General features: G+C 46.7%; 1 protein-coding gene across 3 annotated transcripts in view; it reads left to right on the top strand.

Annotated features, from left to right (window-relative positions):
* Positions 1–14,249, top strand: part of JCAD (junctional cadherin 5 associated) — an 83,989-nt gene that overhangs the window by 37,128 nt on the left and 32,612 nt on the right. For 2 of the 3 annotated variants that reach the window (XM_086714647.1, XM_086714645.1), the window contains exon 1: positions 3,051–3,190. The exons of the other annotated variant lie outside the window; for it this stretch is intronic. The gene's annotated coding sequence lies outside the window, so the exon portion shown is untranslated. Of the gene's footprint in view, positions 1–3,050; positions 3,191–14,249 lie in introns of those variants that run through there. 3 annotated transcript variants of the gene reach the window in all.

Raw genomic sequence — 14,249 nt, 5'->3', positions numbered from 1 at the left:
CCTTCCTGAGTCTGTGAAATCCCTTCTCCAGGACTCAGAGAAAGGCGGAGACATTTGGGCACCCGGGGCTGGAATCTGGCTCACGTTCCCTAGCCGGTGCTGGGTTTCTAACAGCATCACGCTCAAAGTTGTTTTCAATCATATTTTATATCACATATCCCATAAGCAGCAGATAGATATTTTTGTCCTGTGTTTAAACCTCCCCGAATCAAGTAGGTAGGAACAAGTGACTGAAGTTGCACAGAAGTGGGGTGGGTGGCAATGAGGAGAAGGAACGTGACTCTTCTTACAGTCAAAATAAAACTTACACAGGTGGTTTCTGAGCGACAAAATCCTGACTTACGAAGAAATTTCCTTTCCTCTAAAATCATAACTGCCAACATATGCATACATGCGTATGTACAGCTGGCTTCTCACATATCCTGTCCACCACCTCGTGTCTATGCCCCTGTCACCAGTGTGGCAAATTGCCCAACGGATGGACCTCAAACTTTCATCCTCATCTGGGGAAGAACCACCCTCCCCTTTGTAACTCAGACAACTACCTACTTGTACTCATGTATCTTTTCAACCTTTCCTCCTTCTTCATTTTTCTATTTTCAAATCTTTTGAAAAAATCTCCCACCCTTCTCCTCGCTCTCCAGCCCCTCCACCACCTTCTATCCTCATGTTTTCATTTGCTTGTTCATTTGAAATGGCCTTAGTCATGGTTGGGAAGCAATAGAACAGGGCTGGTGACACATCAGTGCTGGAGAAAGAGGGAAGCAAAACATCTTGAAATGAGGTTGTCATGATAAAGAGCCAGTGCTCAGAAACCACAAAAATCTTTGAAATTGCACCGTCATCTTCTTCAGAATCTACAGTATCTCAATCTCATTACCTTCCTCTAATGAAATCTGCCTTTACCAACCTTTCTGCTGAGACACAATTTCTTATTAAACTTTATTTAGGTATGTTTAGCCTAGTTGCTGGTATTGCTTCCGTGTTTTCTCTACTGCAACTATATAGCATTTCAGTGACATTATAAAACTTCTGCGGGGGTGACCCAGAAACCCAACAATATAACATTGTTCTAATCAGTTTTCGGGCTGATAAATGATCTCGCAGGAATATTGAGCTCCATATGTGTCTGCATAGTGCTGGGCACGTATAGGCATTCCACAAGAAGAAGAAGAAGTTATTTCATTGATTTGACAAATTGAGGACAAATGGGAATTGTATGTCACTGAAGCACTCTGTCCCTGAAAGATGTGTTTATGGCAAGAAGCAATGTCACCACTGTGTATGATTACGATTTTCCAGAAAAGCCGCTGCGATTCATTGTCTTTTTTTCTCATCTTAACTCCTCCAGCCTGGAGATGATACCCTTTGCCTCTGCCTAGACACAACCCACCTGTCCTCCAGGGTGCCCTCCCAGAATGCCTCCCCTGCCGGCTCCAGCCCACAGAACTTTCCATGGTAGGGGCTGCCACTTTCTACATTTTCACTATGTGCCAGGACTGTGCTGAGTGCTCAAAAGGCCTTACTTACCTCCTTCAATTCTCATTTCCCAGGAGGCGAACACTGTCATTATCCCCATTTTGTTAGAGAGGAAATTGAAGTGGACAGAAGTAAAGTAACACATCTAGAAAGTGGCAGAAGTACCCCAAATCAGGATCCACACCTTCTTCCTTGAGCACCTGATCACGCTGCCCTGTCTGCACCGTCTCCCCGGTATGCTTGATGTGCGGTAGATAACGCACACACACACAGCATCGGATTTGATTGTTTCCCTTTTCCAGTGTGTTTAGCTCTTTTGCTCTCTTGGCCTATATACTCTTCCATAGTCAGCGTTAAGGGCAAGGGTCTTTGGCCTGATTCTGCAACTTCTGTGTGCCTCCCTGAGCCCCAGTCCCGGTAGTGAGGATCAAAAGAAAACAATCCTCGGACCGGGGTCGCCCATGGTGACAATGCAAACAGCTTCATGTGTTAATGCTGTTCTGACACTAAATCCACGGTGTGGCTAAGAGGTTTCCTAAAAATTCTGCAGGGATTCCAGTCTGCTCTGCCATCCATGTTTGCCCCTTGGACTTGACTTAGCCAACACCCTCTCTCTCTCTCCAACTCATCAGCAAACTTGAACGCTTCATGTCTTTTCTCTACTCTCCAAAGTACAAGGACTTTTGCCCCCGAGTGGACCTGGCAGTGGTCTAATCACTGCTGCCAGGGAAACGTGGAGTGGGCTACGAATAATTGTTCATTCTGCTCTGAACTCTCCCTCTGACCTCCTCCTTACTCTTGCCTTTAGGCAAATCCTACTCCTAGCCTCAGTTTCCTCATCTATCACAAGAGAGGATAAACTAACTGGCCTCTAAGTCTCCAGCCTATAGCTAAGGCTCTTAGAGATCTTTTTTTAAACGAGGAAATCCCAAGCACTAAGCTGTTGTCCCCGGCATTATTTACTGCTCCTCACACCTTCCATGATTGTGTTTTTCTGAAAGTGCGTGTGTATGGGTGTTTGTGTGTGTCTGTGTTGTATGTGTGTCTTTGTGTAAGTGTGAGTGTGTATATGTGTGTGTATGTGTGTGGGTTTGCCTGTGACCGAATGAGGGTGTTTGTATGCATCTGTGTGTGACTGCATATGGGTGTGTTTATATGCATCTTTGCGTAATTATATATGAGTGTGTGCATCTGTATACGAATATTTTTGTTTTGTATGTATGTGTGTGTGTGTGTGTGTGTGTGTGTGTGTGGACATTAGCACAGTGTTGAAGCCGCTCAAACCTAAGTGACAGGGAAAAAGAGAGAAGGTCCAGTCACCTGTACCTCTGGGGAGACCCACCCACGCAGGGCCCACCCGAGGCGGGTGAGCTAGGCTCCCTACTCCGGTGCCGCCCTCCCGCGGAGAGAGCCTGAGCCTGGAGGCCGCCTAGCGGGCGGGGCGGGGATATGGGCGGGGCGAAGCCGGGCGGTGGGCGGGGATGTGGGCGGGGCGAGACCGGGCGGCGGGCGGGGATGTGGGCGGGGCGAGGCCGGGCGGTGGGCGGAGATATAGGCGGGGCGAGGCCGGGCGGTGGGTGGGGCGGGCGGCGGCGGCTCCGGGCATGCTCCGCCGCGGCGGCTGTAAGCGGGGCGGGTCGCGCTGGTCCCCGGCCGGCCCGAGCGGCGGCGGCGGCGGCGGCGGCGCGGGGCAGCATGAGGGAGCCGCTCGGTAAGTCCCGGTGTGTCTCGCCCCTCCTGACTCCCGCCGCCCATTTGGCCCGTTCCCACGGCGCTACGCGGGCCTCGCCCCCAGCCTCCCGCGCGCGCCCCCAACTTCTCCAGCCCGGACGTTGCTCCGGTGCGAGCCTCCCCCGGCGTTGGGGGGCGTCCGCACCCCCGCCCCGGGCGTCCCACACGGTGCCCGGCCCGGCCCCCGCGGGCCGCACGCCCGCAGCCTCGGGGTGAGGGAGCGTTCGCTTTTGCTGGGAGGGGGCGTCCGCGCCCCTCAGGTGCCCAGCCCGGGTGCGGGACTCGCGGGTCCCGCGCCGAGGGCCGCGGCTGGCGTTAGCGCTCGCTCGGCCCTTTTCGCGGGGAGGGCCCGGAACGGCGGGGGTCGCTGCCTGGGCTCTCGGCGTCCTCCCCGCCGGCCCGGCTCCGGCCAGCCCGCTCTTTCGCCTGCGCGCCCCGACTTCGCGGACAGCACCCCAGGAACTGACAGCCGCTGCTCAGAGTCTCCGAGGTCCCCGGTTCCCACGGTGGCCCCCTACCCGCCCCCACCGCCCCCCGCCACCCCCCCCCCCCCCCCCCGGCAGTCCGGACCTGCCCGCGGGACGTTGGGAGCTCGTTGCTGCGCCCGGCGCTCCCTGCTCGGGTCTCCGCCCGGCCTTCCGCGCCCACCGCTTTGCCGGGTCAGGACCCGGGATTAGGGCGCTAATCGCCGCTGCTTCCCAGCAACTGCCCGGGGCTGCCGGGCCTCCCCGGCTGCTGGTGGTTAAGTTGGGGGTGGAGGGGGGGGAGAGAAAGGGTGGGAAAAAGGAAAGAGCCCCGCCTGAGAGTGCTGTAAATCTCGTTAATCAGCTCGTTTATGGGATCTGGAGCCTGCCTGCCTGCGCCGGGTCTTCGCACTTGGATCTCCTGAGTACCCCCACCCCACCCCCGTCGCCATCAGTTCACCCTAGAATGCCCGGGTTTGCGTAGATGCCCTGACCGCAGTGAGGTTCAGCACCGCTCTTGGTCCTTGTCACTGTAGGTAGCAGCCCAGCCCCCTTGGGTTCCTCTGGGGTTTTGAGAAAGGAGCTGTGATTTCACTACTGGAAAAAAGAAAAATGAGAACTCCTCGCCAGCGCGACCTGGTCATGCCCCATTCCTTGCTCATCCGTGCTCTCTAGGAGCAGAGGACTTTGGGGAATTAGCTTAGGCAGATCACCCTCCCTTTCCCCCTCCCAACACACACACCCTGCCACCCTCACGGCCATCCCGGCATCTCCTCCCTCTACCCCTATGCTCACCTCTCCCTCCCTTAGTCTAGTTGCCTGGCCTGTCTTAGGGAGACGGATGGAGTAATGTGGACCACACAATTTCAAGGGTGTGTGTGTGTGTGTGTGTTGCATCTTCAGGTCTTCCTTCTCTGGCTTTTTGTCTTTTCAGATTTGCAAAGAACAGACATCCTAGGGATTTGAGATGAGGGTTGGAAGATGGGGTGGGAGGGGTCAGGCTGCCCGAAATACTTAGACAAAAATGGCAGACTCAGTATTCAAAACTGAGTGGTCACAGCCTATGCAGGTAAAACTTCAGGAAAACAGTGCCTTGAGTCAGGCAGTTTTAGAAGTTAAGATGACTGGATTATGGCCCTTTGGCAAGGCAAGCGTGTATAGTGTTTTGGAACTCATATGCGGATTCTATTTCAGGAGAATTGTGATGGTTTTCATGTGAAATTGGGAATTTGGTAAATTCATGTGGTTTTTCATAATGTTGTGTGGGTTTGAACTTTCTATTTACCTTGCTATTAGGTGTCTAATTCTTAGCCACCAACTAAACAGGCATCCTGCAGGTCCCTAACTATTACTCTGGGGAGGCAACGTGTAGCAAACAGTTTTCACTCCCACAAGAGTGGGTGAGCAAATATTTGTTGAACAGAGGCCTTAATCTGCTCGGCCTTCCTCCTGGCAAACTTCACCCTGTGCTCCAGAGAATGGAAGGTCAGGCCCTTGGCAGGCCCAAGAGATTTAAGGGGATTGGGTGGGCGGAGAAAGCCTGTGCCAGGAAAAAAAGAAGAAAAAAAACAAACCAAAATTTTTTTGTCTTTCTACCTCCTTGGGATATAACTTAAAGTGCCCGAGTGTTCACATGCTCTGGAGGACTTGACAAGCTAATCAGAGTTAGCTAATAACGCATCTGAGTCGTCACAGACTCCAGAGGCATATGGCTTATTGTTCAATAGCTATAAAATGTAACTGGAGATTGGAGGTACACAAGGAGAGTAAATAAGGACCAGTTTTTCATTTAAAAAAAAAAACACCCAAATCTGAAAAGATCCTTGGACTATAATTTTTTTTAAATGCAGCTTAAAAATAAACTAGAAATGCTATCAGTAAAGACAGCCCAGAAGTCTGTGGTTCCGCCAAGTTCCCATTGTCCTTGTTGGAGAGTCCTGTAGTTTGGGAGGACAGTAAACACCAGTCGTGCTGTAGGAGTCCAGAATTTCTCCCTTAATGAGCTTGGCGGGATTTCACGCTAATTAATCTAGAGAGAGTTTAGAACACAGAGTGTTGCGTTGAAACAATTGTTCTGTTGTGGTTTTGATTTTGATAAGCGAAGACTATGCCTCTGAAATCCTTTAGGTCTATCGTTGATCCCATTACCGCTGTTTCTTTTTATTTATTTATTTACTTACTTTTTTGGTAACATGTTGTTTTTCACCTTTTGGATGGGAAGAGTTCTCTCACTCATTAAAACCTTGCTGCTGTGTTTTGTTCCAAGAGCTTACCAACTTAAGGAGTGCTGAGGGACACTTACTTGGTAAGGCCAGCAGCCTGGGGCGGGGCGGGGGCGGGGGGGGGGGCGCAGATGGGTCTCCAGTACTTTGATATATCCTTTAACCACTAACATTCATGTAAAAAATACAGGAACTGCCCTGATACTGAAATGTCAGTTATCTTGATTTAAATTTGTGGTATCTTGTTTAGAATTTGGACTGTTACCTTTACTTTCTTTAAATATATTCTCCAAAAACTTTCTGTAGATAATATAGTTGGGCACAGGCAGGCTAAACTAGTAAAGATTAATTATTAGACCATGAAATATCCTTGTAAGTTGCTGCTTGTTGGTGATCTGTCTGTAGCTTACCTATAAGCTTGTTTCTTCTGTACGTAAATCAAAGAATGAAGAGACACCAAGATACATTTCGAAGAAGAAAAAAAAAAAGGAGAGTGAGAAAGCAACTGCATGTATACAAAGAATAGGAGAGATAGAAACTGAACTGTTGGTGGTTATCTCTTGGCACAGTGGGGTTACTGGGAACTCTTACTTTTTTCTTCAACACTGAATTTTGCAGCGTTTACTTCTAGAATAACTTTACATGACTTTTGCAATTAGAAAATAATTTACAAGTTTTATGAAATGATTTAAACTTTAACATTATTATAAAACCTTGGCTCTTTTGTTCTCAAGATATTTTCAAAGAAAACTAGTGTGTTCTAAGTTTAATAGACCATTCCAGGAATCTTTACATGTGGAGTTTGACATGCATGTTGGTAGTGGGATTAAATTCTAGTCTATTGTAAGTTTTATGGTTATTTTCGCAAATAGCCAGAAATTCCAGAAGATTTAAAAAATCTTATCCAATTTCACTCCTTTTCTTAATGACCACTAATCTTTCAGAAATGTTAATGAGGTACTTAGGGTCTCATAAAAAGGGGGTGGGGTCACCAAAGCAATAATTGTGTGACCGAACGTAGAGGTGAAAGAGAAGATGGGAGCGTGTGTGTGTGTGTGTGTGTGTGTGTGTGTGTGTGTGTGTGTTCACGCAGGTCTTGGGGGAAAAGACAAAAAAGAAGTTAGAAGAGATAATATTTATGAAAAAAATAAAGTGCATAACATTTGGTACTTTGTTTCCCTTGTCTCTCTCTGTTTTGGAATCAGTGCCTTAACACCGACCCAACCCAGCAAGATTAGCATTCCAGAAGTCCTTTTGATCTGAGACCCAAGTTTTCCACCTCCTTTTTTTTTTTTTTTTTTTTTTGTCACCCTAAAGAAACTTAACTCAGGAATGGTTGCCATACTGAAATTATTACTTCACAGATTAAATATGCTTTTTATGTGGAGAAGATTTTAACAACTTGAGTGCCCCGACAAGAGCTGGTCATCACAGTATTGTGGTATGGTAACAACAGCGTGTGAGCACTTCACCGCGCCAGAGCTTACACTGAAACTGTTGAGTTCTTTCTTTCACTGAGATGGAAAAGAGAAATGGCAATCCTATTGTTCGTAATAAAGTACATAGAAAGCAGTAAATATCCATGTGTCAGTTAGCAACGTGCTTCATCCTGCTGTTAGGTCTTAGCTATTTACCTCTTGTTTAAAGAAAGTACTTTGTTATATATTAATCATAACATTAGACTGAAAAGTTGTCAGTGGAAGAAGTATTTACAGTGAACTGCCAACAACTTGAGGGACTAATTACATCTTAAATATGGAATGTCAGTGAACACAACTGAGAAGTTTTAGGTTTTCTAGAAGAGTAACAATGTCTAATCAAGACCTTTAGAATGCTGTTTTGTAATCTTGTATTAGATTTTTATCAGCAGAACATGTAACTAGGCTTCCTGGAAACAGGTTAAGAAACTCTGTAGCAGATAAGACCCATGTGCCATATACTAGACCCTTAGAACCTTATGTAATTTATTGCTCATTTATTTTTTTCTTCGGTGTTTCTTTTCATTGAGCCTTCCAAATACGTAATATATTTTCACAGATACATTTTCCTAATCCTACCTAAGAAACTGTTCTTAATTGCTTTTCTATCTGTCCATCTATCCATCTATCAATTAAGTAAACCCTACCCCTAACGTGCGGCTCGAACTCAACAAGCCCAGGATCAAGAGTCACATGCTCTACTGACTGAGCCAGCCAGGCACCCCTAAGTTTTTTTTTCTGATGGTGAGATCATATCAAGTTAAAGTACATGAAAGTGTCAGCATGTGGCCATTTTTTCCTTGAAAATGGCGTTACTTCATATGGCTCTACCAAATGCATTTCATGACAGGTCACTGTAAAATACAGTAAAATATAAATAAGAACATTAAAAAAAAAAGCAAACCAGAATAAAACACCACTGTTGACATTTTGATGTGTTTCCTTTTGGTGATTTTTCTCCTGTGTGTGTGTGTATGTGTGTGTGTGTGTGTGAAATTGCTATTGCACTGAATGTAGGGTTTGTATCCTATTTTTCTGTTTAACGTGGTACCATGAGCATTTCCCTGTGCCATTGTATATCTGAAAACATAATTTTATACATGTGTGTACATATTCTAGTCTACTGTGTGGATGCATCAGGGTTTTGTTTTGTTTTTTTAACCATATCTCAAGTGGACATTTATTTGGTCTAATTTTTTTGTCATCATAATTGAAACTTGGGTAAGTCTCTTTATAGAAGACTTTGTGGGTATCTCTGATTATTTCATTAGGATGGATCCCAGGAAATGAGATTATTAGAGTTTCAGGTTTTTGAAGATTTTATAATATATCACTTTTAAGAAAGGAAATACCCATTTACACACAGATACTTCCCCCCTCCCCATTCATACGCCCCCACAAATAGGAGAACCCTTACAGCTTACCATGCCCATACCAACAAATACTGCCTTCTGGAAACTTCGATAATTTGACCAGTGAATAATGGCATTTGGGTTTAATTTACGTATCTTTGATTACTGGTGAGAGTGATCATTTGTTTTACATTAAAAAAAATTTTTTTTTACATTTATTTATTTTTGATAGAGACAGAGCACAAGTGGGGGAGGGGCAGAGAGAGAGAGAAGGAGACACAGAATCCAAAGCAGGCTCCAGGCTCCGAGCTGTCAGCACAGAGCCCGACGCAGGGCTCGAACTCACAAGCCGTGAGATCATGACCTGAGCCGAAGTCGGACACTTAACCGACTGAGCCACCCAGGTGTCCCAATTTGTTTTACATTTTTAATTGGGTATTTGTCTTTTTCCTTTATTTTCAGTGCATGTTCTAGGCAAATTTTAAAAGGAAGAGTTTTGGTTGATCTCATGAGCTTATTAATAGTTTTATTTCATTGTCGTGGGGAGCCTTACAACTGTAAATACGAGAACAAAAACTATTTTTATTTTTAAGGCTGTAGAGGGAGGAGGAATTGGTACCTGTTATGAAATAACATCCATTTACCAACGTCTATCCTGGTGATGAGCCCCTAATCGACATACTACAACCTAGACCATTGCATCTGCAAGGGAGGATGTTGGCTGGCCTTGGGTCTTTATGTTCTTTAGTGCAGCCCAGTGCCTAGCACATTCAGTGTAAAACAAGTGTCCTGACCAACCTACGTTGGAATAAGTGTGCAACACCTGCCCTCCGGGACCCCTGGGTGGAGAGTTGCTGGATGGTGTACTCCATGGCCTCAGCCCCCACCCTCTCCTCTTCCTCTTCTTCGTGTGTGACCATTTTGCTCAGCTCTCTTGGTTGGCCTCTATGGGTGCTAATGGGGCCAAGGTCAGAGGTTCTGTCTTCGTGTGACCTATTTAGCTTTGTTCCGTGTCATGGCCACAAGCTGTACCCTTTTTACTGTGGCCAGCTGACTTAGAAACACATGCTGCTCATCACAAGGGTGAATAGGCTAGAGAGACAGACAGATTTCTAGAACGAGAAGGACCCCGAAGAACCTTCAGAGAAGACTGAAGCCCAAAGATGTTCCCTTCTTTTGTGCAGTGTCTCAGGCTCAATTCAACACAACAGATACATATTGAACAACGTGGAGAAACAGAAATTCATCCCTACAATGAAGGGGTGGACAGCTCTCTGCTTAAATGCTAATGGCTAATATGGAATAGAACTTCGAAATCTACCACAAAATAAGATTACTTTAAGTGGTCTCATTCCGGTTTTTTGGACAGGACAAATAATCTGATGAAAATCCACTCAAAAATGATTTGGAGAAAAAAATTTATGGGACTGGGTTGGCTAAATTAAAATCAAATTACCTGTCATCTTCTCCAACTGATAAGTTATTTCTGATTTCCGCATTTCTCTTAAATGACCATTATCTTAGTCACCAAGTAAGACATTGCACTTGTTTTCTTGAAAATTACTTGTATTACTCTTTTTCCCCCATCTCCTCTGCTACCAGCCTTGCATGTTACAAGAGAAGAGACATAGCTGCTCGTCTGCACGTCTGTCTGTGTTCCAACCACTTTAGTTGTCCACTTTCCCACCATACTGATTGTCAGGCACACTTTCCCCTGCTCGCCCAGACGCTTTTGTGGTTTCCCCTTGCCCAGATGAAGCCCAAATTCTATCAGTGTTGTAGATAAGAGTGACTATTTCTAGATCGATAGTTTTTCTTTTAGAATTTAGGTGGCTTTTTTTTCCTTGGAGGTTACTCACTCCTCTCCCATTTACCATAGCTGTAGTTTGTCTGCTTCTCCAATTCACACAACAGGTTTCACGATAGCTCTGTAGGAGCCTGAATCCAAAAATGACCAAAGAGGGCTACTGAAGGTCACAGAGCAATGACGTGATCTATGTGTGAATGAGTCCTATTACTGGGCATTGAAAATTAATACAAACACTGCAATCAAAACCTTACAGTCAAGTGAGGCATCAGGCCTTGTGGCTGTGTGTGCATATGTACATATGTGTGTGTGCCCTGGTGTGTATCGGGAAAGAATCCTGTAGAAGAGCCATCTTAACCCAAGAGAAGAAAGGAGATTTTTTTTTCCTTTTAAGTATAGTTTTGCACTTAAAATCTTGTTTTTAATGTTTATTTTTGACAGAGCGTGAGTGGGGGAGGGGCAGACAGAGGGAGACAGAGAATCTGAAACAGGCTCCAGGCTCCGGGCTGTCAGCCCAGAGCTCAACTCGGGGCTTGAACTCACAGACCGTGAGGTCATGGCCTGAGCCGAAGTCGGATGCTCAACCAACTGAGCCGCCCAGGCGCCCCTAGTTTTGCACTTTAATGTCACCATGCCTTTCATTTTTCCTTGTTTATATTTATACAGTATTTGGTAAATTAGGAAACTTCTATTGTCATCAAGGAAGGAAATTTAGATGGGTAAGCCTAAAATAGTAGTGAGGGCTTTGAAGCTAGACAGACCTGTGTTTGAACCTCCGATCTGCGCTTACAGGCTCAGGCCCTCAGCCTCAGTGTTCTTGTCTGCAAAATGGAGACATCCGTAGCTACCTTAGGAAGTTTGCTGGGAGCATAAAATGAAATAAAGTGTGCTTTCTCTCTGAACATGTTTGTTCTTATGTTAAATGTTTCATCTGTGTGAATGGTACTTAGATATTCACAGAATGAAAAAAATAAATATTTAAAGTGAGCTCATTTGTCTCTTGTGTCCTGGCCCAGCTGGTGCCAAAAGTCCCCTCCTTCCCTGAGTTCTATCCAGGCACCTGCACTGTCCTGATCCCTTTTCCTAGATGAACAAGGTAATGAACCAAAGTAGGGAAGGAAAACATTTCTTAAATGAACTGGCTGGACAATCATACTTACAGGGTGATCTTACAGTGCAGATCTACCCTGAGGTGGAGGATTTTTTGGCTTAGAAGCAGTCTTCCTTCCAGAAGCTTCCTTGACCCCTTGAGACTGGGTTAGGGTCCCTTCTGCCTATTTTCCTGCTGTCTGTACAGCAGGATAGTAAGATTCTCAAGGGCAAAGTATGTGTCTTATTCATTATACTTTGAGTATCTGGTGGTTTCTAAGCACTCAGGAATTGTGCTTCAATGTTTTGGGCTCTCCAAAGTACCACTTACTCTTCTAAGTGACTTGGATGGAGATCGAAATATCCATTCCCAAAAGATGAGATATGTGGGTGATATAAAGCAGGTTTGACCTTGGAAATCAAAAGTCAGATCCCAAGGGATACAAGAGGAATTAGGAAATGGTCTAAACTTCATGGCGAAAATTAACAACTAATATGAAGTCTTTCCATAAGGCAAGTAGTAACCCTTCAGAGACAAACTAGAACCACTGTAGCATGATAAATCCACAATCTTGGATTTACGTGGTGATTTATACTTTTATATATCTTTATTTGGTCCTCAAACAGTCTAGTGGGACAGGCAGATGGGAGCATTGCCATTTCTCAGATCAGGAAACTGAGGTTTGGTATAGTTAGTGACTTATTCCAGGGGTCATAGCTGGGGCTGGGTGCCAGCGGCATTAGCACTAGGATTAAAAGGATCACGCCTGATACTTTGTTACTCGAGCCATACCCATACCTTTCGAAGTTGTTAAATCCAATGCTGTAATAATTTACATTTATGGCAAATTTTGCTGTGTATTTGTATTTACAGCCACCCTGTGAGTCGGTGGGTGGGTGATCAAGTTAAATACTGTTGATTTAGAATGCTGGGATCTCAGGATCAGAAAGAGACTTTAAAAAGGACAGCTTTTTGTCCAGTTCGTTGGATGCCTGTCTCCTCGGCAAGCCGGCTCCTCTAACGGTGGCCGCTGTGACTGACGTGTGATGGGGCGCTTGCTACCTCTTGAGGCAGCCCATTCCGTCTTAAGTAGATGAGGATGCTAAAGATAGTAAGCAGAAGGTGATAGGGATTGGAAAACCCATGTAACTGTTCCCAGATCTGTCTCAGGTGGTGTTTAGCATGAGTGGAAATGAGGTGGAGGCCCAGGGGAAGAGTTGGGATGAGAAGGTGAAGAGTGTCAGCCCAAGGAGAGAAGTCCTCGGGGATCGGGTGGTGGCTGGGACCGCCCATTTGGGTTGTGGGCTTGCGGGTCATGCCCGTCGCTCTTCGTTCTCCCGCACGGCTCTAGGCCCGGTGTCCTGAAGCTGGCATGCTTTGTAATCCCGCTCCGCAGAGGCACCTGGCCTCCGTGAGGCAACACAAGTCCGGAGTTTCCAATAACCAGTATGCTTTTGACCTCACACCTGTAAGTTCGAGTTATGGCTCTTACCTTTTGAATCTTTTTTGAAAGAGGTTTATGGGTCGGCCCGGGTCGTCATGCCACTTGAGGGTTTGTTAAACACAATGTCCACGCGGACGTGACCATACCAGACCAACCAGACCATCTCCTTCCCCAGTAGGAAGAGGGGCCATGTGCGTGTTTGGTGAGGGCCCTCTCTCCTTGCACACTGGCAGGGGGCTGTGCCGTGGGCGCTGCCCGCCCCCCCCGTGTCCTGCATGGTACACTTGGCTTTTAAAGAGCCTGACACGGTAAGAGAAACTGAGTATAATCAGACCTACATTCCAGGGCTTACTGTGGTGCCGACTGTATGTGCAACATGAAGCCAGTCAGTGGGGGGGACCCTCCCCGATCTATGGGGGCCCTCCCTGATCTAAATGCTACAATGACATAATTGCACCCCAGATCTATTTTGTATACCAATTCCCTCTCTCATACACACGCACATGCAGTTTATCTAGTGAACTCCTAATCATTCTTCAAAACCCAGCTCAAATGTCCCTTTCTCCTTTTGTGCATTCATTCCACAGTTATTTATTGAGAGCAGGCTATGTGCTAGATGCCGGGGGTATAGCACCGCACAGAACAGGGAGCCGCCTTCGTGGCCTTGCCTCTGTGTTCCCGTAGCCCTCCCTGTGTTTGTAATGGGATCACTTTCCCCTGTGGACCGTAGTCCAGTGACTTGCAGTGGAATCCAAGAACACATGCTCGCCTGTCTGGTCCTTCCATTCCTGTGAACGGCCCAAGTGGTACAACCCCTGCGAGCCGTGCAGCAGGAGTGTCAGGAATGGCTTCTGCTACAGTAACCGCCAGGGCCTGTCAGCCTTCCATAAGACATGGGGGCCTCGTGGGAAGTGATCGACTTCCCGAGTTCGATGCTCTCTGTGCTGATGGCCGGGACTTTTCTGCCACCGTAACGGAGCATGTGGTGAAGAGCGAGGACGCGCCCGGTCAGCAGAATTGTGGGACGGGCCCCCGTAAGAATTCCCCCGACAGGAAGCACATGTGTCTCCCTTTCACCTGCACACAGGCCGGCAGGCATTTCCTGGCCATTGTTCGCGGGGGCTGCCACGGCGCCGTTTCCGTCCACCAGAGAAGTGGGGCCGGCTCTGGCCTAGCTCTTGC

The sequence above is a fragment of the Puma concolor genome, chromosome B4, assembly GCF_028749965.1.
Source record: "Puma concolor isolate L17-30 chromosome B4, mPumCon1.1.hap2, whole genome shotgun sequence".
In the NCBI taxonomy this organism is placed as follows: Eukaryota; Metazoa; Chordata; class Mammalia; order Carnivora; family Felidae; genus Puma; species Puma concolor.
The sequence above is the reverse complement of the archived record's forward strand: the minus strand, read 5'-3'. Positions and strand labels throughout refer to the sequence as shown.